Source organism: Dipodomys merriami, unplaced genomic scaffold, assembly GCF_024711535.1.
Source record: "Dipodomys merriami isolate MVZ:Mamm:240054 unplaced genomic scaffold, mDipMer1.0.p SCAF_6, whole genome shotgun sequence".
Classification (NCBI taxonomy): Eukaryota; Metazoa; Chordata; class Mammalia; order Rodentia; family Heteromyidae; genus Dipodomys; species Dipodomys merriami.
In genome coordinates, this window is record NW_027206179.1 from 71,905,957 (window position 1) to 71,932,686 (window position 26,730).

Consider the following 26,730-nt stretch of genomic DNA (forward strand, 5'->3'; position numbering starts at 1 on the left):
CCGCAGCCAGAACCGGGTGAGGCTTATCCCCACTGTCTTTCCAGCGTTGGGCCTCGGAGAGTGGGGGTGGCTGGGAGCAGCGCAGCCTCGGGAGGAGGAGGCGGAGGCGGAGGCGACTGGGGAGGCGGAGATGGGTGAGGGCAGCCTCCCGAGCCTCCCACCGACCCGGGCTTAACACCCCGCGGCGCGGCCGTCGTGGCCGCTGCCGTGTCGGGGCCTCGGGGTCTGCTCGGGGCCACGCTTATGTCACTGGCGTCTTCGCGTGCGGCCCGAGGGCTGCGAGTGTGCGGGCGCGGCCGGGTGGGCCGGGTGAGGCGGACTTCGAGGGCGGGGGTCGCAGGGGCCGCGGAGCGGGGCCGGGGGCCGCGGGGAGGTCGCGGGGGTATGTTCCTTTCTTCCTTGGGGGTGGGGGGGCGGAGGACGGGCAGTGTGGGCCCTTCTGCTCTCAGGGTTCCTTTCGCACCCTGTCGGCCCGAGCCAGGGTCCCCAAGTTTTGCGTGGCGAGGGTGTTTGCTTGTGTCCCGCCGGGTCCCCTTCTTCGCTCTTCTCCCTGGCGCTGCGCTGCGCGGCTCTTGATCCTCACGTATTGTTTGGCTGGGTCTCTAATGGCGGACGGGGAGGCAGCGCTGCCGGTCGCCGACTGCAGGGGGGGGGGCAAACCTCGGGCCCAGGGCAATTGCTGGGGGCAAATATTGGCGACGTGGGTCCAGCAGTGACGTGAGCCACCTTGAAACTCCAAATTGGTGTGGAGAGTGCTGGGGATGACGCTTGGTGGGCAAATTTAGGAGGGAATACAAATCCCTTACTGGCGTCGGGGCAACGTTTGCCCTCCCCCCCCCTTCTTTCCCAGGAGCAGGCTTGGTGTTCTCGGGCCCCTTCCCTTCTGGATTTTGCTTCTCACATGAGTTTTGGACACCAAATGCATATTTTGTGTCATTTTGTTCCACTTACGTAGGAGGGGGCTGTTGTGCGTGGGGTGCGTTTAATAATAGAAGGGCCGAACCTCCTTGACCTCATATTCCTTTCTCTGCCTCCTTCTGGTGGAATAGGTTTGGTGCTCCCACCAGGTTGGGTGTTATTGATTCTTTTTTTCCTCCCCCCCTAGTGTTTTTTTTCTTCCATTTTTCTCTTAGGGCTGGGGATCACTTTCAACCCTGTCTGGTGCATCTTTGGCCGAAAGTGAGAAGGAAAGCACCCCCATTGTGAGTCCATTGCTCATAATTTACTGGTCTGTTTGGAGGACGATGTCAGGTTGGAGGGGTTCAGCCATGAGGACTTGGCCCTCCCGTTGTTTTGAGGGGGAGGGGCCTTCTCGGGTGGCAGCTGCCCTCGGGGCGAAGCCCGGGTAATGGCTGGTGAGGCAGCTGGGAGTGGGCGCTGCTGTTTGCACCGCTGCAGACATCGCTCCTGCTGCTGCAATACCAACCTCAGCAACCAGACGACGGGCTTCTGCAGCTGCTCACGTTACCGGGGAGGAGGGGTAGTGCGAAGGAGGGCATATTTCTGGTGCCCTCTAGAGTTCCAAAGTGGGAATTAATATTATTTTGTTTTAAATGGTATGCGTGCAACCATTTTTTTTTTTTTTAAACATATCTCTTCCGTCACAATGGCAAGTTGATTTAAAGCATTGGGAAGCTAGAGAGAACCTCTTAACTTTCGGTTTATGTGTGATCTGAAAGACAAATTTTGAAAGTATGTCTTATGGTTTGTGAGTAGCTAAATCTTTTAAATGGCTTTGCTTAGGAAAGGGCATGGCATCCACAACACGTTGAGTATTTACTACCTTAACCTCACCAAGTAGAATGCTGATCAGAACTAGTGTAGTATTCTAGTTTCTTAGCCTACCATTTTCAGTGTTAGTCCTCACTTAACAGTAACCCCAACTGAGTAACATGAGAATTATTATTTAACACCTATAATTTGGTGGTTTTAAGGTAACTTGTAATGTGCTAGACAGTGAAAAAAGATAAGTAAGGTTTTCCTTGAGTTAAATTGTAACTAGTCACAAAATATCAGTGAAGTCAGCACTGGATACATCTTTTATTTGTTTTTACTGACTACTAAGGTTTGAAATCAAGATCTTGGACCCTTCCTTCCTTCCTTCCTTCCTTCCTTCCTTCCTTCCTTCCTTCCTTCCTTCCTTCCTTCCTTCCTTCCTCTTTCTTTCTTTCTCTCTCTCTCTCTTTCTTTCAGCCTGGGCGCTGTCCCTCAGCTCAAGGCTAGTGCTCTACCGCTGGAGCCACAGGGCCATTCGTGTTTTTGAGTGGTTAATTGGAGATAAGAGACTCAAGGATTTTCCTGCCTAGGCTGGCTTTGAACAGATCCTCAGATCTCAGCCTCCTGAGTAGCTAGGATTGCAGTCGCCTGGCTACATTGTATTTCTTGAGCCCCTTGACAATTACTGTAAGTTATTGTCAGAGATGAGTCATAAATGTAGGAATCTCTATTGGACGCCTATGTGGGGGTGGGGGTGGGGGTGGGGTGGGGGGGCAGGCAGGCCTGTAAGAGATCTCTAACCAGAAGAAAAAAAAAGTTGAAGTGAAGGTTTGAGGCAGGCTATAGACAGCCTTGTCCTCAAAAAGTTGAGTAACACTCGAGTTCAAGCTCCAGATCCTGTACACAAACCCCCAAACGGGTTCAAAAATAGTTGATTGAGCCTTGTGCCTGTGCCTCATGCTTCTAATCTTAGCTCCTGAGGAGGCTGAGATCTGGATCCTGGTTTGAAGTCAAGTCTTTGGCTGACAAATCCAAGAGACTCACCTCCAACTGACCAGCAAAAAGCCAGAAGGGAGGTGTGGCTCAAGTGGTAGAGCACCCACCTTGAGTGAAAAAGCTAAGCAAGAATGGGAGGCCTTGAGTTTCAACTGTAGTACCCACAGGCACACAAACACAGATACACAAATAGTTTATTGAAGGTAAGGGTTTGCTGAATATATATTGTGAAATATAATGACAAATAAACACACACCATTCTAGGCATCAGGCACTTTAATATGTTTTCTTACTTAATTTTTGTCTGTTGTGGGGCTTAAACTCCAGGCCGAGGTGCTGTCATGGAGTTCTTTTTGTTCAAGGCTAGTGTTCTGCCACTTTGAGCCGCAGTACCACTTCTGCTTTTCTGGTGGTTAATTGGAGATTGTCCCAGACTTTCCTGCCTAGGCTGGCTTTGAACCATGATCCTCTGATTTTAGCCTCCTCAGTTGCTAAGATTATAGGTGTGAGCCCCCAGTGCCTGGCTTTTATTTAATTTTAGAAAGCATCCTACAATAGGATAAGATCGCATTAATTGAGCCCTTATCCAGCTCCATTCTAAGTTTTTTCTTTTTAAAATATTTCTAATGGAACTTTTGAATTTTATGAGTTAGAATAGTATATTGAGCCTCCATGTACCCATCCTTTTCTCCTCTCTCCCCTCTTCCCTCTCCCCTCTCTTCCCTCTCCCCTCTGCCTGTCCCTTTTTCCTGTGAGTTGTTGGGCTTGAACTCAGGACCTGGGTGCTGTCTCTGAGCTTTTTCACTCAAAGCTAGCACTCTACCACTTTAAGCCACAGTGCCACTTTCGGTTTTCTGATTGTTAATAGGAGATGAGTCTCCCAGAACATCCTGCCTGGGCTGACTTGAGCTGTGATCCTCAGATTTCAGCCTCCTCTAGGATTACAGGCATGAGCTACCATCCCTCCCCTCCCCTCCCCTCCCCTCCCCTCCCCTCCCCTCCCCTCCCCTCCCCTCCCCTCCCCTCCCCTCCCCTCCCCTTTTTTCCCCCTCCTCGTCCCCCTTCTTCCCCCCCTTCCCTCCTTTTGCTTCCCTTTTTTGCTAGTATTGGGGCTTTTTTTCCCCCCCTGTTTTCAAGGCTAGTGCTCTACTACTTCAGCCACACCTCCACTTCTGGGCTTCTCTGGTTCATTGGAGATAGGACTCTCATGAACTTTTCTGCTTGGTCTGGTTTTGAACCTCAGTCCTCAGATCTCAGCTGGGGTTATAGGCATGAATCACCATATATATTTTATATATAAAATGTAAGTGTCCGGCTTATATTTTATTTGATCTATTTATGTATTTTTGGTGCCAGTATTGAGACTAAACTCAGGTCCTCCCACTTTTGCTAAAAGCTGGTGCTCTACTACTTGAACCATAATGCCTCCACTTTTGGCTTTTTGCTAGTTTATTGAAAATAAGAGTTTAGCTAGTAAGTTTGCCAGGGATGGCTTTGAACTGTGATCCTTAGATTTCAACCTTCTTAGTATCTAAGATTACTGACTCACATGAGCCACTGGCTCCCAATAAAATATATTTTTTATTTTTGTTGGTCATGTGACTGGGCTGTCCCTGAGCTCTTTTTTGCTCAAGGCTAGTGCTCTACCACTTTGAGCCACAGTTCCACTTCTGGTTTTCTGGTGGTTGGATATAAAGAGTCCCAGGGACTTTCCTGCCTAGGCTGGCTTTGAATCTCCATCCTCAGATCTCAGCCTCCTGGGTAGCTAGGAGTACAGGTGTGAGCATAGTGCCTGGACATTTTCTACTTTGAGTGTGTGTATGTGTTCCAGTATATGCCAGTCCTAGGTTTTGCACTCATGTACTGTTCCTGAGTTTTTTTTTGATATTTTTTAAAATAAGTTTTTTTATTGTAAAAATACTGTACAGAGGGGTTACAGTTAGATGAGCAAGGTAATGAGTACATTTCCTATCAAGCATTGTTGCCTCCATTGTTTTTCCCCTACCATCCCTTCCCTTCTCACCCACCTCCACAACCTCCCCTCCCCCCCAAATGGTAAAGTTTGTTTTCAACATAGTGTCTTGTATATCTCATTGTTATGATGGGCCAACCTATATCCCTATTTAAACATTTTGTTTTTTTCCCTTCCCCTCCCCAAATTAGACTGACATGAAATACAGTGAAAACAGGGGTCTGAGTTTTTTTTTCCCCTTAAGGCTAGCACTCTACCACTTGGGCCACAGCTCCACTTCTGGCTTTTTGTGGTTAATTGGAGTTAAAAGTCTAACAAACTTTCTTGCATGGTCTGGCTTTGGACTGCAATCCTCAGATATCAACCTTTTGATTAGCTAGGAAGACAGGCTTGAGCCATTGGCATCCAATCATTTTCTACTTATTTTAACCTTCTGAATAAATTATTTAGATATTCCACAAGAGCTGATATAAGAATATTCCAGACTTGAATAGGTAGGGAGCTAGTCTTTGTGCAGTAGTATTCATAATAGATTTGTAAGATTGTAATATGCTCATTTAAGGTTCAAAGGAAACATAACGTTGTAGAAATAAAGGACCTCATTGTCTAATCAGATGCTCTGGTTTTGCTGTGAGTATATATGTCTATAGAGTATATATGTCTAATACTTGTTTTAAACACAAGGTGCCGGGCGCTGGTGGTTCATGCCTGTAAACCTAGCTACTCAGGAGGCTGAGATCTGAGACTCATGGTTCAAAGCCAGCCCGAGCAGGAAAGTCCGTGAGACTCTTACCTCCAATAAACCACTAGAAAAACTGGAGGTGGCTCTGTGGCTCAAGCGGTAGAGCGCTCACCTTGAGCTGAAGAGCACAGAGACAGCGCCCAAACCCAGAGTTCAAGCCCCATGACCAACAAAAAACAAAAAACAAAAAACAAAACCCCAAAACAACAACAACAAAAAAACACAAGGTATATATTTAGAAGTGTATGTTTCCTATCTAGGTATTGAAAACTGTCCTCACTGCATTTAATATTAAAAGAATTTGCTTTATTGTGTTGGATGACAATTTAAAAATTATTAATTAAGTAGTTGTACAGAGAGCCTACAGTTCTGTAAGTCAGATTATAAGTACAACGCATCTTAATCAATGTCACTCCTTAAATTATTCCCTTCCATTTTGCCCCCTCCAATCCCTACCCTCAAGTTACATAGGTCAATTTCTATATAAAGTACACTGAGTATAATGACTGCATTTACTCACCCTTCCTCTCTCCATGTGTAGCTTATCCCTATCCCAAACATGTTTTTGTAAACATGTAGTATTCATTTTGTTGCACAGTTCATTAGTTGTTCAGAAGAGTTTCATCTTTAGTCAGTTTGTGTCTATATTCATAAAACCCTATTTATGTTAACATATATGTTTGAATTTTAGATCTGGCTTCTGTATATAAGAGAAAATGTGCTGTTTGTCTCTTTGAGCCTGACTTCACTTAACCAATTCTGTTTTAGGTCCATCCATTTCTCTGCAAATGACATAATCTTTTTTTTGATAGCAGTCCAGGAGCTTGAACTCAGGAGGTTTTTTGCTCAACACTAGCATTGTCACTTCTAGATTTTTTGGTGCTTAATTGGAGATAAGAATCTCATGGAGGGCTAGGACTGTGGCTTAGCAGTAGAGTGCTTGCCTAGTAAGCATGAAGCCCTGTGTTCCATTCCTCAGTGCCACACAAACAGAAAAAGCTGGAAGTGGCTCTGTGGCTCAAGTGCTAGAGTGCTAACCTTGCCCAGGCCCTGAGTTCAAGCTCCAGGACCGGCAAAAAAAAAAAAAAAAGAATCTCATGGACTTTGCTGCTTGTGCTGGCTTCCCATGGTGATTTTCAGTTCCAGCCTTCTGAGTAACTAGTATTGCAGGCATAGCTCTTGATGCTTGTCATAATATTCTAATAGATGAGTAAAATTCCATTGTATGTATGCACCACATTTTCTTGGACCATTGATCCATTGTAGAACATCTGAGCTATTATGAATAGTGTAGCAGTGAACATGGATGTGCAAGCATTTTTACTGTATGTTGACATAATATTCTGGATAAGCGCCCAAGAGTAGTATTGCTGGATCATGGATAGCTAGTTCTATGTTTAATTTTTTTGAGGAATCTTGAAACCTTTCAAAGTGTTTACATTCCTACTAACAATAGATTTCCTTTTTCCCTACATCCCCATCTGCATTTGTTATTCATGTTCTCTGTGATGGCTAATCTTACTGGGGTGAAACAGAATCTTAATTTTTTTGATTTGCATTTTCTTTATGGCAACCAGTGTTGACCATTTCCTCATGTGTTTATTGGCCATTCTGTTTCTGAAAATTTAGCTTCTTTGCCTGTTTGTTTATTGGGTTATTAATCTTTCTGGGGTTTAGTTTAATTTTTTGTTTTTGTTTTTTGTCAGTTGTAGGGCTTGACCTCTAGGCCTGGGCACTGTCCTTGAGCTCTTCAGCTCATGGTGGATGCTATACCACTTGAGCCACAGCACCACTTCTGTTTTTCTGGTGGTTAATTGGAGATTCATATACTTCCTGCCTGGGCTGGCTTTGAACTGTGATCCTCAGATCTCAGTCTCCTGAGTTGCTAGGATTACAGGCGTGAGCTACTGGCGCCTGGCTGGGGTTTAGATCTTGAATTCCCTATATATTCTGGATACTAGGTCCTTGTCAGATGTATACCTGGTAAAATATCTTCTGCCATTCTTTCTTTTTGGCTTAGTAACTGTCCTTTGCTGTGAAAACTTTTTAGTTTGAGCTCTTTAGCTCAAGGTGAGTGCTCTACCTCTTGAGCCACAGTGCCACTTCCTACATTTTCTTTTATATTTTAAAATCCATGAAACAGTGAAGCCACAGTAAGTGAACTAATATTGAATTGATATTAATGCAAGATGACTGACAGGGATCCATTTAGTTTTGTACATAGGAATGTTCAATTTTCCCAACACCATTTGTTGAAGAGGTTGTCTTTTTTTCGAACATATTTGGCTCCCATGACAGTTATCAGATGACTGTAGGTATATGGGTTTATTTCTGAGTCTTCTAGTCTTATTCTGTTGGATTTCATGCCTGTTTTTTTTTTCCCCCACCCAGTATCAAGCTTATTTTTGCTACTGAGGTTCTGTAGTAAAGTCTGGAATTACGATACTTCCCCGCATTGCTTTTTTTTTTCTCTCCAAGATTTGCTTTGGATAGTTGGAGTATTTTATGATTTCATATGAATTTTTGGATTTTCTGTCTTCATGAAGAATGACATGATTTTGATAGGTATTGCATTAAATTTGTAAGTCATCTTTGGCGCAATGATATTTTCATATTAATTCTGCTGGTCCATGAACATGGGATGTCTTTTTACTTTCCAGTGTCTTTGATTTCTCTCTTCAGAGTTTCATAGTTTTTTGCTGTAGAGATTCTCAACTTGGTTAAGTTTTGGTTAGGTTTACTCCTAAATATTTTTTTTTAAGGCAATTGTAAATAGAATTTTTTTTTCTCTGCACATTGTTGGCATACAGAAAAGCTACTGATTTTTGTGGGTTATATATCCTGTTATTTTGCCAAAATTATTTATTAGTTCTAGAAATTTGTGGGTGAGTCTCTAGATATAGGATCATTTTAGATATAGGATCATTTTATTTACAAATTGGGTTTGTTTGACTTTCCTTGTTTAGATCCCTTTTATGTCTTCATCGAATTATGTAAGAATACTTAGGCATATTCAGCTGCCATGTGGGATTTTTGTTTTAGTGGTACTGGGCTCTGCATTTGTCACACAGGCATTCTACTGCTAAGCCATATATCCAGTTCCCTATGTGATTCCCCCTTCCCCCCCATCCCTCCAGACCTGGGGCTTGAACTCAGGGCCTGGACACTGTCCCTGAGCTTCTTTTGCTCAAGGTTGGCACTCACTTGAGCCACCATGCCACTTCCAACTTTTTTTGATTATGTGGTACTGAGGAATTGAACTCAGAGCTTCATGCATGCTAGGCAGGCACTCTACCACTAAGCCACATTCCCAGCATTGTCATTTTTTTAATGTGTGTATTTTTGTGACATGGTCTCCAGGCTTATCTGGGACTCTTTACTATGTAGTCTCTTCATTCAGTGTTCTCCTGCCTCAGTCTTTGGAGTGCTGAGACCACTACTCCTAGATGCTCATCTCCTTCCCTCCCTACCCCTTCCTGCCTCTACCTCCTACCCCTCCTTACCCCTTACTCCTTACCCCTTCTTGGGAGTTGAACTCAGGGCCTTGTGCTCTTTCTTAGCTTTTCCCTTACAAGCTGGTGCTCTAGCACTTGAGCCACACCTCCATTTCTGGCTTTTTGCTGGTTAATTAGTTGGAGATGAGAGTCTCACAGACTTTTCTGCCAAGACCTCAATCTCATGATTAGCTAGGACATGAGCCACCAGTGACTGGTTAGAGTTACAAGTTTTTATATGTGTAACTTGTTTTTGAACAGCTGTAATTTTAGATTTCTTGTATTAAAATTGAGATGGGAAGTGAATCTTTATGAAGGCCAGCACCAAATACTTGATTGATCAGCTTAGAGTGTTAAAAATTATATTAAATCTCATTTGAACACATCTATTTTAAAATATATTAGTATTTGCCAGTCTTGCAGCTTGAACTCAGGGCCTGGGCACTGACCCTGAGCCTCTCTGTGCTCAAGGCTAGCACTCTAGTACTTGAGCCACAGGTCTATTTCTGGCTTTTTGGTGATTTATTGAAGATATGCGTTTCATGGACTTTCCTGCCAGAGCCGGCTTTTAACTGTGTCCTTTAGATCCCAGCCTCATGAGTAGCTAAGATAATAGGTGTGAGTCACCAGTGCCTGGCTTAAGAAACCTATTTTAGGAAAAATAGAGTTAAAAAAAAAGATTAGTTAGCATAATAAATTAATCACATGACTATCTGTGACTAGTCACATGACTGCCTTTGTTTTCTTTTCATAATCTATTGAAAACTAGGAGTAGAATTATGATGTCTAATTTGGAAATGTGTGACTTATTTTTACTGATCTGATCAGTGTTCTATTGAACATGTTTGCAGTTTGCTTTTTTTTTTTTTTTTTTTTTGTGCCAGTTCTGGGGCTTGAACTCAGGACCTGGGCACTGTCCCTGAGCTTCTTCCACTTGAGCCACAGCTCCATTTCTGGCTTTTTCTGTTTATGTGGTACTGAGGAATTGAACCCAGGCTTCATGCATGCTAGGCAAATACTCTACTACTAAGCCATCTTCCCAGCCCTAATTTCCTTCTTTTCTTTTCTTCCCCTGCCCCCCCTCCTTTTTTTTTCTTTTTTGGCAGACCTGGGGCTTGAACTAGGGCCTGGGAACTGTCCCTAAGCTTCTTTTGCTCAATGCTAGCACTCTACCACTTGAGCCACAGTGCCTGGCCTTTTCTGTGTATGTGATACTGAGGAATTGAACTCAGGGCATCATTCATGCTAAGCTAGCACTCTACCACTAAGCCACATTCCCAGCTGCATGTTTGCAATTTCAAGAATTAAGAGGAAACTTTGGGAATTGATGAAGTGTCTCATGCCTGTAGTCCAGTCCTACCTAATTCATCAGCCAAGCAGGAAGCATAAAATAGGATGATTGAGCTCCAGGAGAAAAATTGAGAATCTTAATTGGTCACTAGAGGTTCATACCTATAATCTTAGCTACTTAGGAGGTTGAGATATGAGAGTTGAGATTTGAAGCCAATCCTCTAAGTAAAGTAATTCTTTTTTTTTTTTGGTCCAGTTGTGGGGCCTGAACTCTGGGCCTGAGTGCTGTCCCTCAGCTCTTCAGCTCAAGGCTAGCACTCTACCACTTGAGCCACAGCGCCACTTCTGGCTTTTTTTTTTCTTTTTGCTTATATGGTGCTGAGGAATCGAACCCAGGGCCTCAGGCATGCAAGGCAAGCGCTCTACCACTGAGCCAACTTCCCAGCCCCAAGTAAAGAAATTCTTACCTCCAATTAACCAACAAAAAGCAAGAACTAGAGGGATAACTCAAGAATTATTAGGTACTGATCTGAAGAATTACAGTTGAGGTCAGCCTATGCAGAAAGTATGAGACCCTATCTTAACCAATTGCTAGGCTTGCTGGTGTGTGCCTGTCATTTTCAGTTACATGGGAAGCAGGTAGGAGGTATACCAGCCTGGTTAGAATCCATCTCAACAGAAGAAGTTTGTTTGGCACGGTGACACATGTTGGTTATCTCAGCTATAGCAGGAAGTATACAATAGGATCCAAGTTCAGATAGGAGTTTGGCAAAAATTGAGAACCTATCTCAAAATAACCAGGGCAAGAAAGGGCTGGAATCCAGGCACTAGTGGCTCATGAGATCTGAAGATTGTGGTTTGAAGCCTAAACTACTAAACAGTCTGTAGATCTGTGACTCAAGTGGTAAAGCTCTAAACTCAGGGACAGTGCCCAGGCCCAGAGTTCAAGCCCTGTGAATAGCTGATGTGTATGTGTGGGGTGGGAGTTGTGACCTGTCATCAGCCAAGCAGGAAGCATAAAATAGGTTGATTGAGCTCCAGGAGAAAAATTGAGAATCTTAATTGGTCATCAGGGGTTCATACTGGTAATCTTAGCTACTTAGGAGGTTGAGATATGAGAGTTGAGGTCTGAAGCCAATCTACGAAGGAAAGGAACTCTTACCTCCAATTAACCAACAAAAAGCCAGAATAGCTCAAGAATATGAGGCCCTGAATTCCGAGTCTCTGTATATGTTCCGCTCCCTAAAACTCCAAGAATATGAACAGTGGAAAAAAAGCTGGAGATGACTTTTAACTCCCCGTCTCTCCAAAAAAAACAAGAAAAAAAAAAAAGGTTAAATTTGAGGCTGGAATTGGTGGGACACTCCTGTAATCTTAGCACTGGAGGAGGTTGAGGCAGGAGGATCATGAATTCAAGGCCATATTGCCTTCCACATTAAGATCCTGTCGCAAAATGAAATAGAGCAAAAGAAAACAACAGAAAGAATAACTTTGGATATTAGGAGAAATAACTAGTAGGTCTGTTGTTTTTAAAATGATGCATTTATGTTTCAGTAATATTTTGTTTTCTTCAAATGGTACCAAATTATTGCCAGAGAACTTACATTTCTGTTTTATATCAGTGGTTTACTGTGTGTCAGGTTTCTCCTCTAAATTGTAAGAAAATTTTTTCTCTTTCTCAAATGTTCCTAGTGAACAAATTTGTTTTTGTGAATAAATTAGACCAAAGGATTAATTAAGAACATCTCTAAAGTATTGAATATTTAACTATTCTCCTGGTTATAAAAGTTGATGGTAAGCCATCTTTTAAGGGAAATTTACTTGGAATAGAATTAATTGTTGCAACTTCACATAATAAAAACTGAACAAAAATCTGTTGCAGTGAAATTTTCTTTCTGAATATACATAATTATACATTTAGATTAGATAATAAAAATACTTATGTGGAAAATGTAAATAAAGTGATTCACAAGTTAAAGGTTGCAAGCTGGGTGCCTGTGAATAATGCCTGTTATCCTAACTACTCAAGAGGCTGAGATATGAGGAATGTGGTTTGAAGCCAACCAAGGGCAGGAAGGTCTGTAAAACTCTTATGTCCAATCAATTAAAAAGCTGGAAGTGTTGTTGTGGCTCAAGTGGTAGAGCACTAGTCACCAGCTTTTGGCTACTCTCAGCTTTTTCGCTCAAGGATAGTGCTTTTTGGTATTTAATTTGGAGATAAAAATTTCACAGACTTTCCTGCCTGAGCTGGCTTTCAGCCCTGGTCCTCAGATTTCAGCTTTGTGAGTAGCTAGGATTACAGAGGTGAGACATGGCCCCTTACTTTAATTATATTTAAATCATTATCATAGTTGGTTGGGCATAGTGGCACATGAATATAAACCCACCCTCTGGGAAAGTAGAGGCAGAAGTATAACAAGTTTAAGGCCAGCTTCCACTTTATAGACTATCTCAAGAAAAAAGCACACAAAATAGAAATTTAGCTAATTTAAGCTTTGTATTGTGCCTTATGACTTGGTTATTTAACTTTTTAAAAAAAATTTATGGTGGTCCAGAAGCTTAACCTCAGAGCCTGGATGTTATTCCTAGATTTATTTATTTATTAATTAATTTATTTAATTTATTTTTTGGGTCTGGTCATGGGGCCTGAACTCTGGGCCTGGGTGCTGTCCCTCAGCTCTTCAGCTCAAGGCTAACGCTTTACCACTTGAGCTACAGCGCCACTTCTGGCTTTTTTTCTTTTTGCTTATGTAGTGCTGAGGAATTGAACCCAGGGCCTCGTGCATGCAAGGCAAGTGCTCTACCACTGAGCCACCTTCCCAGCCCTGTTCCTAGATTTTTTGCTCATGGCTAGTGCTTGACCCAGCTTTTTGGTCGTTAATTGAAGATAAAAGTTTCGTGAGGGCTGAGAATTTTGCTTAGTGGTAGAATGCTTGCCTAGTATGCATGAAACCCTGGGTTCAATTCCTCAGTACCACTTAAATAGAAAAAGCTGGAAGTTGCACTGTGGCTCAAGTGGTAGAGTGCTAGCCGTAAGCAAAAGAAACCCAATGGCAGTGCACAGGCCTAGAGTTCAAGCTCCAGGACTGGCAAAAGAAAAAAAGTTTGATGAACTTTCTAGGCCAAGCTCGCTTTGAACCATGATCCTCAGATCTCACCCTCCTTAGGATTACAGCTGTGAGCCACCACTGTCTGTTCTTTTAAACTTTTTAAAAAAAATGTTTGTCCTATTTAATGTTGCATATTCCAAGTTCTTTTTGTGTTGGTGCTTGAACTCATCCTCATGTTGTCCTTAGCTTTTTGGCTCACCACCAGTATTCTCACTAGAGCTATGCCTCCAGAATCTCACTCTTCTTCTTGCTTGGGCTGGCTTTGAATGGTATTCCTCAAATCTCAGCCTCCTGAGCAGTTGATATTATAGGCATGAGCTACCAGGACCCATCTTCTCTCTACATTTTTAAAAAGAACACAAGGTATTTGTAATAGCATCCTGTGTCCTAAATCTAATTATTCTCTAAAGAGGTAAGGTTGCACAGTTTATCAACAGTTTGGAGATTCTGGAATGTGGATGGGGTTTTAGAGGCATGTTGGGGTCTTGTGGAAAGGTATCTAGTGAGGATTAAGATTAGAAGGGGGACTGGGAAGGTGGCTCAGTGATAAAGTGCTTGTCTCACATGCATGAGGCCCTGGGTTCGATTCTTCAGCACCACATAAGCAGAAAAAGCTGGAAGTGGTGCTGTGGCTCAGGTAGTAGAATGCTGGCCCTGAGCTTAAAAAGCTCAGGGACAATGTCCAGGACCAGAGTTCAAGCACCATGACCATCAAAAAAAAAAAAAAAAAAAAAAAGATTAGAAGGGCTGGGCGCCAGTGGCTCACCCCTGTGATCCTAGCTACTCAGGAGGCTGAGAGCTTGAGGATAGAGATTCAAAACCTGCCCAAGCAGGAAAGTCCATGAAACTCTTTTTTTTTTTTTGCCAGTTGTGGGGCCTGTACTTTGGGTCTGGGTGCTGTCCCTCAGCTCTTCAGCTCAAGGCTAGTGCTCTATCACTTGAACCACAGTGCCACTTCTGGCTTTTTTAATTTTTTTTTTTGCTTATGTGGTGCTGAGGAAGCAAACCCAGGGCCTCATGCATGCAAGGCAAGCACTCTTACCACTGAGCCACCTTCCCAGCCCAATGAAACTCTTATCTCTAATAAACCACTAGAAAACGGGAAGTGGTGCTTTGGCTCAAGTGGTAGAATGCTAGCCTTGAGCTGAAGAGCAAGGGACAGCGCCCAAGTCCACAGTTCAAGCATTACAACCACCATCAACAACAAAAAGAAGATTAGAAGGGCAGTTTTTAATTTGATGTGTGCTTAATTAAGCATACATTTAATTTAATTTTGTGGTTTTTCTACTTTACAAAGCCATTTTGTTCAGCTGAATGTTGCCTAAGCTACTTGGAACATGAGGAATTTAGAAACAGAGTTAGAGTGAAATCTGCCTTGTCCATTAAGGGACAGTTGGGAGATTCTAAAACTGGGTTGTGGTTTTGGTTGTACAAATTACATATAAATTTTATTAAACTTAAATTTTACCTCAGCAAATCTGTTAGACAATTTTGATCCCAGGCAAATCACTTACCCCTAAAATTTAGTGTACCCTTGATAAATAAGTATAGTAATGGCCACTTTTTTTTTTTTTTTTTTTTTGGGTCCAATCGTGGGGCCTGAACTTTGGGCCTGGGCACTGTCCCTCAGCTCTTCAAGCTCAAGGCTCGCGCTCTACCACTTGAGCCACAGCGCCACTTCCGGCTTTTTTCTTTTTGCTTATGTGGTGCTGAGGAATGGAACCCAGGGCCTCATGCATGCAAGGCAAACGCTCTACCACTGAGCCACCTTCCCAGCCCGCCACTTTCTTATTAGATTGCTAAAGTGAGGTAAGGATTAGAATTTAAATAGGGCATTTAATAGTGTAACTCAGTGTTAGAGCATTTACCTAACATGCAAAAGTTGTACTTCTATCACCAGCACTAGAGTGGGGGAAAAGTATAGATAGGTTTACACTGACCATTATAGGTGCATAGTTGGTGACTCCCAACTATGGACCTTTCTGTATGGACTATTATCAACTTACTGTGTGCTCTTTTAGTTTCTAGCTTCTGTTATCTTTTATCAGTCTGTAATTATGGAAAGTGCTCTCTTATCAATCATTGACATGTATTTTAGACTATTACATATTTCTTTTTCTTGCTGGGTACCAAGGACTCTTACTTGTAATCTTCGCTACGTAAGAGGCTGAGATCTAGAGGATCATGGTTTGAAATCAGTTCCAGCAGACAAAGTGTGAAACTCTTGACTCCAAAATAACCAGCCTGAGGTAGAGATATGGCTCAATTGATTGAGCCAAGAGGGCAGAGGCTAGTTCAAATCCCCCTGTACGTGTACAGCATGTGTGCGTGTGTGCGTGTGTGCGTGTGTGCGCGTTCTGCTTCTGTATTTGAACTCTGGGCCTGGGCACTGTCTCTGAGCTACTTGAGCCACAGCTTCACTTCTGGTTTTTAGGTGGTTAATTTGAGATAGAGTATCTCGGACTTTCCTACTGGGACTGGCTTTGAACTGTAATTTCAGCCTCCTGAGTAGCTAGGAGTAAAGACAGATGGGTCCCTGACCTCCCTTTAGTTTTTGAAAGAAATCATTCTGATTAGTACTTGAAAAATTATACTGAATCTACTCTTTTCAGGTCACTGGTGACCTAATTAATTTGCAGCTCTTCATCTTCTGATATTTAATTGTAATTCTGTTAGCTTTTATTATTATTATTTATTATTATTTATATATTATTGTGAAAATACCATAAAGAGGGGTTACAATTATATGGGCAAGGTAATAAGTACATTTTTTATCAAGCATAGTTGCCTCCTCCTTTGTTTCCCCTTCCCATACCTTCCCACCCCCCCCCACCCCAAGTTGTAAAGTTCATTTTTTGACATAAGGTCTTGAACATCTCATTGTTGCAATGGGTCCACCAGTATCCCTATTTAAACAATTTGTTTTTTCCCTTCCCCTCCACAAATTATACCAACATCATATACAGTGAAAACAGAGGTTATACCGTGGGGGAGGGACATACAAAGGAACAAAGAAATCATCTTATAAATATGTTAGAAACAATCGCAAGAAAGAAAAAACATTTGAATCCTTATCTTGGGTTCATTTCACCTAACATCAACTTATCTGACTGTTTCTGCTTGTCTCAGACATATACTAGTTATTGCAAATAAGGGAAACCATGGGACCTATGTTTCTTTGGGCCTGGCTTACTTCACTTAATATAATCTTTTCCAAGTCTTTCCATTTCCTAACAAATGGGCAATGTCATTCTTTCTGATGGAGGCATAGAATTCCATTGTGTATATATACCACATTTTCTTGATCCATTCATCTACTGAGGGGCCTCCGGGTTGGTTCCATATCTTAGCTATGGTAAGTAATGCTGCAATAAACATAGTCGTGCTGGTAGCTTTACTATGGTCTTGTTTGTGATCATTTGGGTGAATGCCCAAAAGTGGGATTGCTGGGTCATAGGGGAGCTCTATGTGGAGTCTTTTGTTTTTGTTTTTGTTTTAATTCCAGCCTCTGAAACCAACATAGAAGTTATTGCTCAGATAAATAAACCTAAGTCTACCAGAGAAAAGAAAAGTGGATAAAGAAAGAAACAAACAAAACCCCCAAAAGTGAGCAACTTATATGTGGAGTCTTTTAAGGAACCTTCATATTGCTTTCCAAAGTTGTTGAACAAGTTTACATTCTACCAACAGTGCAGTAGGGTTCCTTCTGTCCACACCTCCTCCAGCATCTGTTATTAGAGTTCTTGATTATAGCCATTCTAACTGGGGTGAGGTATTGTTTTGATTTGCATTTCTTTTATGGCTAGGGAGGCTGAACATTTCTTCATGTGTCTATTGGCCATCCTTTCCTAATCAGAGAAGTTTCTCTTTAAGTCTTTAGCCCACTTATTTATTGGGCATATTATTATTATTATTTTTGAGACAAGGTCTTGTTTTGTAACCAGGCTGGCCTCTGACTTGAGATCCTCCTGCCTTAGCTTCCCAAGCCTTTGGTAACTGCCCAGCCCTTAGTTCTGAGACAGTTGAAATTTAGTGTTTTGGGTTTTAATGATTAAAATTTGAAATTTAAATTCTTTTGGTTTCTAGGACTTTAAACTTAATATGGTCTCATTTTTTTCTCTTGTATGTTTTATTTTTTGGTCAGTCATGGGGCTTGAACTCAAGGCTTGGGCACTGTCCCTGAGCCCTGCTTTTTCACTCAAGCCAGTGTTCTACCACTTTGAACTACAGCTCCACTTTGTTTTTCGAGTGGTTAATTGGAGATAAGAATTTCATGGGGACTTTCTGCCCAGGCTGGCTTTGAACTGTGATCCTCAGATCTCGGTCTGCTGAGTACCTAGGATTACAGGCATGAGCCACCAGTGCCTGGCTTTCTTGGATTCCTATTTATTTATTTATTGTCAGTTGTGGGGATTGAAATCTGGACTTGGGTGCAGTCCCTCAGCTCTTCAGCTCAGGCTAGCACTCTACCACTTGAGCCATAGCACCACTTCTGGTTTTCTGATGGTTAATTGGTGATAAAGACTTTCCTGCCCAGGCTGGCTTTGAACAGCGATCCTCAGGTCTCAGCTTCCTGAATAGCTAGGATTACAGGCGTGAGCCACCAGTGCCTGGCTGGATTTTTATTTTTATGTTTTCTAATGTATTGTTGTTTAGGAGATGTTATACTGCAGGATTACTTTTACATATCTCCAGTAATAAGTACATTTCCTTTCATACAGTGTTATCTGTTTCCTCATTCTTGCTCATTCCGTCCCTCCCATCTCCACCCATGAGTTGCATAGTTCATTTTCATCACTGTTCAGTGAAGTCAGTACACTCCACCACTGCACTCCTCACCCTTTTTCTTTTGATTTTGCACCCTTCCCCTATCCTCCCACAGATGTGCATGTGAGTACATATAAAGAATACAGTCATCAGAAAAAGAAAAAACAAATTAAGTAAAAAGTCCTTTGTTTCCATATCTTTGTTTCAGTATGTGTATTATTTTATATTCATATGAAGAGTTGCTTGGGTATTGCACTTTAGTGATTCTCTCCTAAGACAATCCTCTTTTGGTATCACTGTATGTGAGTATCTAGAATTCTGTGTAATTGGGCTGGGAAGGTGGCTTAGTGGTAAGAGTGCTTGCCTTGCATGCATGAAGCCCTGGGTTCCATTCCTCAGCACCACATAAGTAGAAAAAGCTGGAAGTGGCGCAGTGGCTCAGGTGGTAGAGCACTAGCCTTGAGCTGAAGAGCTGAGGGACAGTGCCCAGGCCCAGGGTCCAAGCCCCACGACTGACAAAAAAAACCAAAAAAAACCCAAAAAACAAACAAAAAAAAGAATTCTGTGTAATTTGTCATATCCCAGTGCATTTTAGATCTAACTTCTGCATATCAGAGAGAACATGTGCCATTTGTCTCTCTGATCTTGGCTTATCTTAACATGATTTGTTCTAGTTCCATCCATTTCGCTGCAGGTGACATTCTTTCTAATGGATGTGTAAAATTCCATTGTATATAGGTACCATGATTTTTGGATCCACTCATCTATTGTGGGACATCTGAATCTTGGCTACTATGAATAGTGTAGTAGTGAACATGGTGGATGTGCAGGTGTCCTTATATCCTGGCTCTTGATGCTCAGGGTAGATGCCAAGGAATGGTATGGCTGGGTCATAGGGAAGGTTTATGTTTAGTTTTTTTTTTTTTTTGCCAATCCTGGGGCTTGAACTCAGGGCCTGGGTACTGTCTCTGAACCTCTTCATGCTCAAGGCTAGTGCTCTACTACTTGAGCCACAGTGCTACTTCCGGCTTTTTCTGTTTATGTGGTACTGAGGAATTGAACCCAGGGCTTCATGCATGCTGGACAAGCAGTCTACCACTAAGCCACATTCCTAGCCCCTATTTTTTTTTTTTTTTGTCGGTCGTGGGGCTTGAATTCTGGGCCTGAGCGCTGTCCGTCAGCTCTTTAGCTCAAGGCTAGTGCTCTACCACTTGAGCTACAGCGCCACTTCCAGTTTTCTGGTGGTTTATTGGAGATAAGAGTTTCATGGACTTTCCTGCCCGGGCTGGCTTTGAACCGAGATCCTCAGATCTCAGCCTCCTGAGTAGCTAGGATTACAGGCGTGAGCCACCAGGGCCCGGCCCTAGTTTTTTTTTTTTTTTGAGGGACCTACAGATTGCTTTCCAGAGTGGTTATACTAGTTTATATTCCCAACAGCAGTGCAGTAGGGTTCCTTTTTTCCCCCACATCCCTGCCAGCAGTTGTTATTGTTAGAATTCAAGATGTTGGCCAATATAACTGGGGTAAAGATGGTATCTCAGGGTTGTTTTGATTTGCATTTCCTTTATGGCTAGGTATGATGAACATTTCCTTATTTGTTTCTTTGCTATTCTTACCTCTTCTGAGAAGTCTCTTCTTTGCTCCCTTGCCCTTAGTAATTGATGTATTAAGTTTGGGAGGGGTGGCTAGATCCTCAGATCTCAGCCTCCTGAATAGCTAGGATTACAGGCATGAGCCACTGGTGCCCAGCCCTTTCATCCTTTTTTTTTTTGACAGTTGTGGGGCTTGAACTCTGGGCCTGGGTGCTGTCCCTCAGCTCTTCAGCTCAAGGTGAGCTCTCTACCACTTGAACCACAGTGCCACTTGCTGTTCTCTGGTGGTTTATTGGAGATAAGAGTCTCAGAGACTTTCCTGCCTGGGCTGGCTTTGAACAGCAATCCTCAGATCTCAGCCTCCTGAGTAGCTAGGATTACAGGTGTGAGCCACCAGCGCCCGGCTGCCCTTTTCATCCTTCATTCATGTGCCTGGAAAGCATTTTTTTACACCATACATTGTAAGTAAAGTTACATTTAGAAAAGTATAGTGTTAAATAGGTGGTTAGAATTGGCAAGTTACAAAAGTAACTTAAGATCTAGGAATTCCAAATAGGTTTTGAATGTTAGATCTAGGTGAATATCCTCCTCCTTGGTTAACTTAGGTAATGAATACCTAATCAATGTTTAGATTGTCTTGTAGGACTAAGGGTTTTGTGGTTGAAACAGTCTCGATGTTATAGTCTAAGATTTGAAAACAACTATTGCTATATGGGAATTCTATCTCGAGGTATAGAAAAGCTATATTTTGAGAGGTGGAATTGTGTTTAGTACAAAGTTGGCAACTGCAAGTGGACACATGTCCCTCAAAAACTTGTAGCCTTGAGGGGCTGGGAAGATGGCTCAGTGGTAGAGTGCTTGCCTTGCATGCATGAGGCCCTGGGTTCAATTCCTCAGCACCACATAAGCAAAATGAAAAAAGCCGGAAGTGGCACTGTGGCTCAAGTGGTAGAGTGCTAGCCTTGAGCTGAAGAGCTGAGGGACAGCGCCCAGGCCCAGAGTTCAGGCCCCACGACCAGACCCAAAAAAAAAAAAACTTGTAGCCTCGAATACACTTAATACTGTTAGGAACTGAGCCATGAGGGTAGTAAAGCAAGCAGGAAAATAGTCTCAAAAAACCAGATCAACTGTATTGGAAGTTGAAGAGGGTCGCCATGGTGACTTGAGGAGAGTCAGGAGGCCTGAGGCCTGGTACACCATGGCAGCTGAGGTGCTAGGGCCTAAATAGGGTAATGATTGGAGTCAGGGTCACAGGGAGCTTGAGAGTTCAAAGTCTCCTGAGTTCATGGCACATGAATACATGTACTACTGGACCTAATGTTCATGTCCTGGTCCCTGCCTCTAGGAATTTAGGCATGCCTATCATCTAGGGGTATGATTTTACCTTCATCCACCAAGATGTCAAGATGATGCCAGTTAGATCCAGTATCCGTATTTCACTTTTATGATTATTTTGTTTTGAGAAATAGATGACTCTAGAAAACTGTGTCTTGAGGAAAGACCTACTTTCCTTGTTCTTCTTAGGATACTGAATTGATTGATATCTAGCAGTCCACCAGAGGGACCTGGTCTGGCTTTTCATTGTTTTCTTCTTTTTTTAAGTATGCTGAAGAATCCAAAAGGATCTTAGAGAACCTACAGCTTAAAAGTCTACACATTTTATAACCGATAGATTTAATCTGAACTGTAACCTCACCTTTTCTGAAAATGGTTATGTTGATCAGGTTCCTGTTTTACAGCAAGTCAATATTAACTAGTATTTCAACATCTTATTTGCTTATTTTTTTGCCAGTCTTGGGTGAGTGCTGTCTTTTATGTTTTCTTTGCTCAAAACTCTATCACTTAACCCCACAGCTCCATTTCTAAATTTTTGGAAGTTAATTGGAGCCACTCCCATGCTGGAGTCCAAACTCGGTCCTTGTGGATATTAAGCAAGTGCTCTTAACCCATTGTTGTTATTGTTAATACACTCTTGCTTTAAAGCCCAGGATGGCTCTAATCTCTCCATTCTTCTTAGCATTACAAGTGCTGGGACTACAGGCTTGTATCACCCAGTATAACTTATTTTTTAAGAAAATCTCCTTTGAGCTTAACCACAGTGTCTTACACCTGTTATCCTAGCTACTCAGGAGGTTGAGATCCTACCATAGCTGTGCAAAGCTAGCCAGGACAGGAAAGTCTGTGAGACTCTTATCTTCAATAAACTACTTGGAAAAACCTGGAAGTGGGGAAAAAGCTGGAAGTAGAACTGTGGGTCAAGTAGTTAGATGCTAGCTTTTATTTTATTTTTCTCCAGTCATGGGGCTTGAACTCAGGGCCTGGGTTCTGACCCTGAGCTTCTTTTTCTCATGCACTCTACCATTTGAGCCACAACACCACTTCCAGCCTTTTCTGTTTATATGGTACAGAGGAATTGAATCCAGGGCTTCATGCATGCTAGGCAAACACTCTACCACTAAGCCACATTTCCAGCCTAGAGCGCTAGCTTTGAGCAAAAAAGCTTGGGTACAGTGCCCAGGCTGAATTCAAGCTCTAGGACTTGAGCCTATTTATGTTTGATACTTCTTCCTTTAAAGCTTTTGTAGTTTGTGTATTAGTTTTAAAATTATTACCATTATTTTGTGATATAGCTTGCTTATAGTTGCCTTACAGCTTGCTTGGATTGTTTGACTTGGTTGTTTGCTCTACCTCCAACCCTGTTTTTCACTAGTTATTTTGGAGATGGAATCTAGCAGACTTTTCTGCCTAGGCTGGGTTTGAATCAGGTTCCTCTGGATCTCAGTCATCTGAGTGCCTAGGATTACAGCAGTCCTTGCCTTGATTTGGTTATTGTATTGAATGGCGGTTCTTCTTCTTCTTTTTTTTTTTAATTAGAGTTGCATTACTGTTTAAGATTTAATTAAAAAAAATTTTTTTTTGGTCCAGTCGTGGCCTGAACTCTGGGCCTGAGCGCTGTCCCTTAGCTCTTCAGCTCAAGGCTAGCGCTCTACCACTTGAGCCACAGTGCCACTTCCAGCTTTTTTCATTTTGCTTATGTGGTGCTGAGGAATCGAACCCAGGGCCTCATGCATGCAAGGCAAGCGCTCTACCACTGAGCCACCTTCCCAAATCCCTTAATTAAATATTTTTAAGCATGTTTTTCATTTATATAGTAGAAATAGGAATGATTCTACTTCATGGGTTTGCTATAATATTCAACTGATATGAATATTTGGCCCAAAATAAATATTAACTATACTTGTATTAAATAATTTTTCCAGATGCTTAAAACATTTTTTACGTACTTTAAATCTTTTGCCTTGATATGTAAGTTTTTGTTTATATTTTTGTCTTTTCTTTTTGAACTTTCTTTGTTTCAGCCATATTGGTTTTATTCTTGTGTTTTTTTTTTCAGCCTTTAACTATAACAAATATATGAAGTAAATGAAGAAGTCAAGTAGCCAGGTGCGGGTTGTTTATGCCTGTAATCCTAGATACTCTGGAGGCTGAGATTGTGAGGATTGGGTTTTAGAGCCAGGCAGGAAAATTCATGACACTCTTACCCTCAGTTAATTACCAAAAAAGCCAGAAGTGGAAATAAAAGGCTAAGGGATAACAGTCTTGAGTTCACTACCAGTACCAGTACAAATACACAAAAATAAAAAGAAAAAAGAATAAAAGAACATTTTTTTAAATTTAATTTTATTTTATTTGAGAACATACTGTACAGAGGGGCTACAATTACATGGGCAGGAAAAAGGACATTTTTTTTTAAAGGACATTTATTTTGCCACGTTTTGGAGACTTCAGTCTATGTTGGGTGGTCTATTACTTTTCAGTATGAGATAAGGTAGTTTGTCATAATTTGGAATTTGTGTGGAGGAATCTCACTCAGAAGTGAATAGAGAGGAGGGGCTTTCTCAGAAGTGTGCCACATGACTTAACTTCTTCCTACTGGGCCCTTTGTCCTAAAGGTTCCACTACCTCACCTTAGTGGAGAGGAAAACCTTCAATACAGGTACCCTAGGGAAGGATCTAAGTTACTGAAATTCTCTTGGTCAATCTTATTCCCTTTCCCTCTAGTTTTTCTTTGTCTTCCCAGTTTTCTCACATCTGGGTCTATCTTGCTATATCAGATTTCAGTGTGTCATTTCCTCAAATAATTGTTCTCTGATCAACAGACTAGTTAGCTATTCAGTCTGTTACCATTCTACTTTTTAATGGTTTTGCAGCAAGATATACAGTCACCAGTCCCATTACAGTCCCATAGCTAAAGTTATGATTATTCATATTGGTCTTCCCTTTATCTCCTCTAGAGGCTCGTGTGTGTGTGTGTGTGTGTGTGTGTGTGTGTGTGTGTGTGTGTGTGTGTGTGTGTGTGTGTGTGTGTGTGTGTGTGTGTGTGTGTGTGTGTGTGTGTGTGTGTGTGTGTGTGTGTGTGTGTGTGTGTGTGTGTCGATCAAGGCGAGCACTTTACCACTTGAGCTGCAGTGCCACTTCCGGTTTTCTGAGCGGTTTACTGGAGATAAGTCTCAGGCACTTTCCAGCCCTGGCTGGCTTTGAACCGTGAGCCTTAGATCTCAGCCTCCTGAATAGCTCAGATTACAGGTATGAGCCACCTGGACCGGGCTTGTGTGTGTATTTTAAAGTTAGTATACAGGGGAAATTGTGACATTTCAATGAATGTGTACAAAGTATCTCAATCCCCATGCTCTCTATTACTTACCATTTATATTGTTTTAAAACTAGGCTTTAGGGCCTTTAATAACAACCCCTGTCTGTTTCAGACACAGATGTCTTATTCTGTGAAAAATGAGGCTACTGTGTAGAAACAGTTTTAACTTCCCACCTGTCATCTTCAGGTCTATGTATATTTTCTTTTCTTTTTTTTTTTTTTGGGGGTGGGGTGGGGGAGGAGGTCCGGTCGTGGGGCCTGAGCTCTGGGCCTGGGCGCTGTCTCTCAGCTCTTCAGCTCAAGGCTAGTGCTCTACCACTTGAGCCACAGTGTCACTTCCAGCTTTTTTCTTTTTGCTTATGTAGTGCTGAGGAATCGAACCCAGGGCCTCATGAGTGCAAGGCAAGCACTCTACCACTGAGCCACCTTCCCAGCCTGTCTACGTATATTTTCTTTCTAATTGGTTCCTTTTATCTGTCTGTGAGATCAAACTGATTACTGTTCAGGGTTAGTGATTTTTACCTCCTTATTTATGTGGCCTCATTTTCTGTATTTGCTCAAGAACTATGGTTTTACTGGGAGCTGGTAGCTCATGCTTGTAAACTTCTCAGGAGGATCTCTTTTTGAAGCCAGCCTAGGCAGAAAAGTTCCTAAGACTCTTGTCTCTAATAAAACACCAAACACTGGAAGTAGAAATGTGGCTCAAGTGATAGAGTGCTCGGCCTAGAGTGGAAAAGCCAAGTTTAGAGCTAACGTCCTGAGTTTAAGTTCCAGTATTGGCATAACAGCAACAAAAAACCCTGTACTAGAAATTATTTTACTTTTTTTGTTTGATATAGGACCAGCCCAGGCTAGCCTCAAATTCACTGTTCTGTTCAGCCTGGGATTACATACTTGTGACTTAGAAATTATTCTAATTCTGTCCTCTCTCTCGATTCTTCTGTGTAGTAGTATATATTAGGTATTCAGAAAATATTAGTTGAATATAGGGGAGTGATGAAGAGTTTGGACTTTGGAGGCTTGGGTACTCATCCTAATTGTAACTTGGGTAATTGTTTAGCATTACTATACCTAATTCTTTATTCTTTTTTTGTGGGGGAGGGGGACTCAGGGCTTCTAGCTTGATTCCTCTTTCAGCTGATGCTCTACCAACATGAGCCATGCTACCGTTTGGCTCTTTAATATTGTTATGATACTATGATACAGTTGATATACGGAGGGGTTACAAATATATAAATCAAGTAATGAGTATATTTTTTTTTGTACAGTGTCACCCTTTCCCTTACTCTCCCAGTTTTTCTTTCCTGTCCCTACCCACAAAGTGTATAGTTCATTTTCAACATAGTGTCTAGTGAGTATCACTACTGCATTTGTTGACCCTAGTCTGGCTTTCCTTTTTTTTTTTTTTTTTTTGTTGTTGTCGTTGTCGTTGTCTGTCGGTTGTGGGGCTTGAACTCTGGGCCTGTGCCCTGTGCCTCAGCTCTTCAGTTTAAGGCAAGTGCTCTATTACTTGAGCCACAGTGCCACTTCTGGCTTTTTCTGCTTACGTGGTACTGAGGAATCAAACCCAGGGCATGCATGCAAGCCAGGTACTCTACCATTGACCCACCTTCCCAGCCCCTAGTCTGGCTTTTTGATGGATATGTTGGAGATGGAATCTCATGAGCTCTTGCCTGGGCTATTTTTGAACTTTGATCTTGTGGGATACAGTCTCCTGAGTAACTAGGATTATAGATGTGATCACACATAGCCAGGAGAAAGCTACAAATTCTGAATCATTAACATGAGAAAACTTAATATTAAGGTTTATTTGGAGATTTAACTAAGAAATGGGTTGTTTGAGCTTCCTGCAACAATCAACCACAATCTTGGTGGCTGAAATCAGTTTCATTGTAATCAAATCAAAATGTCAAGACTTACCACCCTTCCTCTGGAGTCAATGGGGAAGAATCTCTATTGCTTCTACATTCTGGTGATTGCTTCGTTCCCTGGTTGTGTCACTGTAATCTTAATGCCTCTTCAGTCACATTGCTGTCTCCTTTTTGCCCTTAAATTTTCTTCTAGCTTTCTTATAAGGGTACTTTGTGGCTGACTAGGTTTACGGTTCACTCACTGAATTTTCAATTTATTATTTTGCTGATTGTGGGGCTTGAACTCTGGGCCTGGGTGCTGTCCCTAAGCTCTTTTTGCTTAAGGCTAGCACTCTACCACTTGAGCCACAGTGCCACTTCTGGTTTTCTGGGGTTAATTGGAGATACGAATCTCATGGACTTTTCTGCCTGGGCTGGTTTAGAACAGCTATCCTCAGATCTCAGCCTCCTGAGTAGCTAGCATTACAGGTATGAGCCACTGGCACCCGGCTAAAATTTTTCTTTATAGTTATACTGCAAATATTTT

At 42.1% G+C, this 26,730-nt stretch overlaps 1 protein-coding gene across 1 annotated transcript in view; it reads left to right on the plus strand.

The window, feature by feature from the left end:
* Positions 1-249: 249 nt before the first annotated feature.
* LOC138814188 (zinc finger MYM-type protein 2-like) overlaps positions 250-26,730 on the plus strand; it is a 110,804-nt gene continuing 84,323 nt past the window's right edge. Inside the window, 1 exon segment of the mRNA XM_070003155.1 lies at positions 250-309. The gene's annotated coding sequence lies outside the window, so the exon portion shown is untranslated.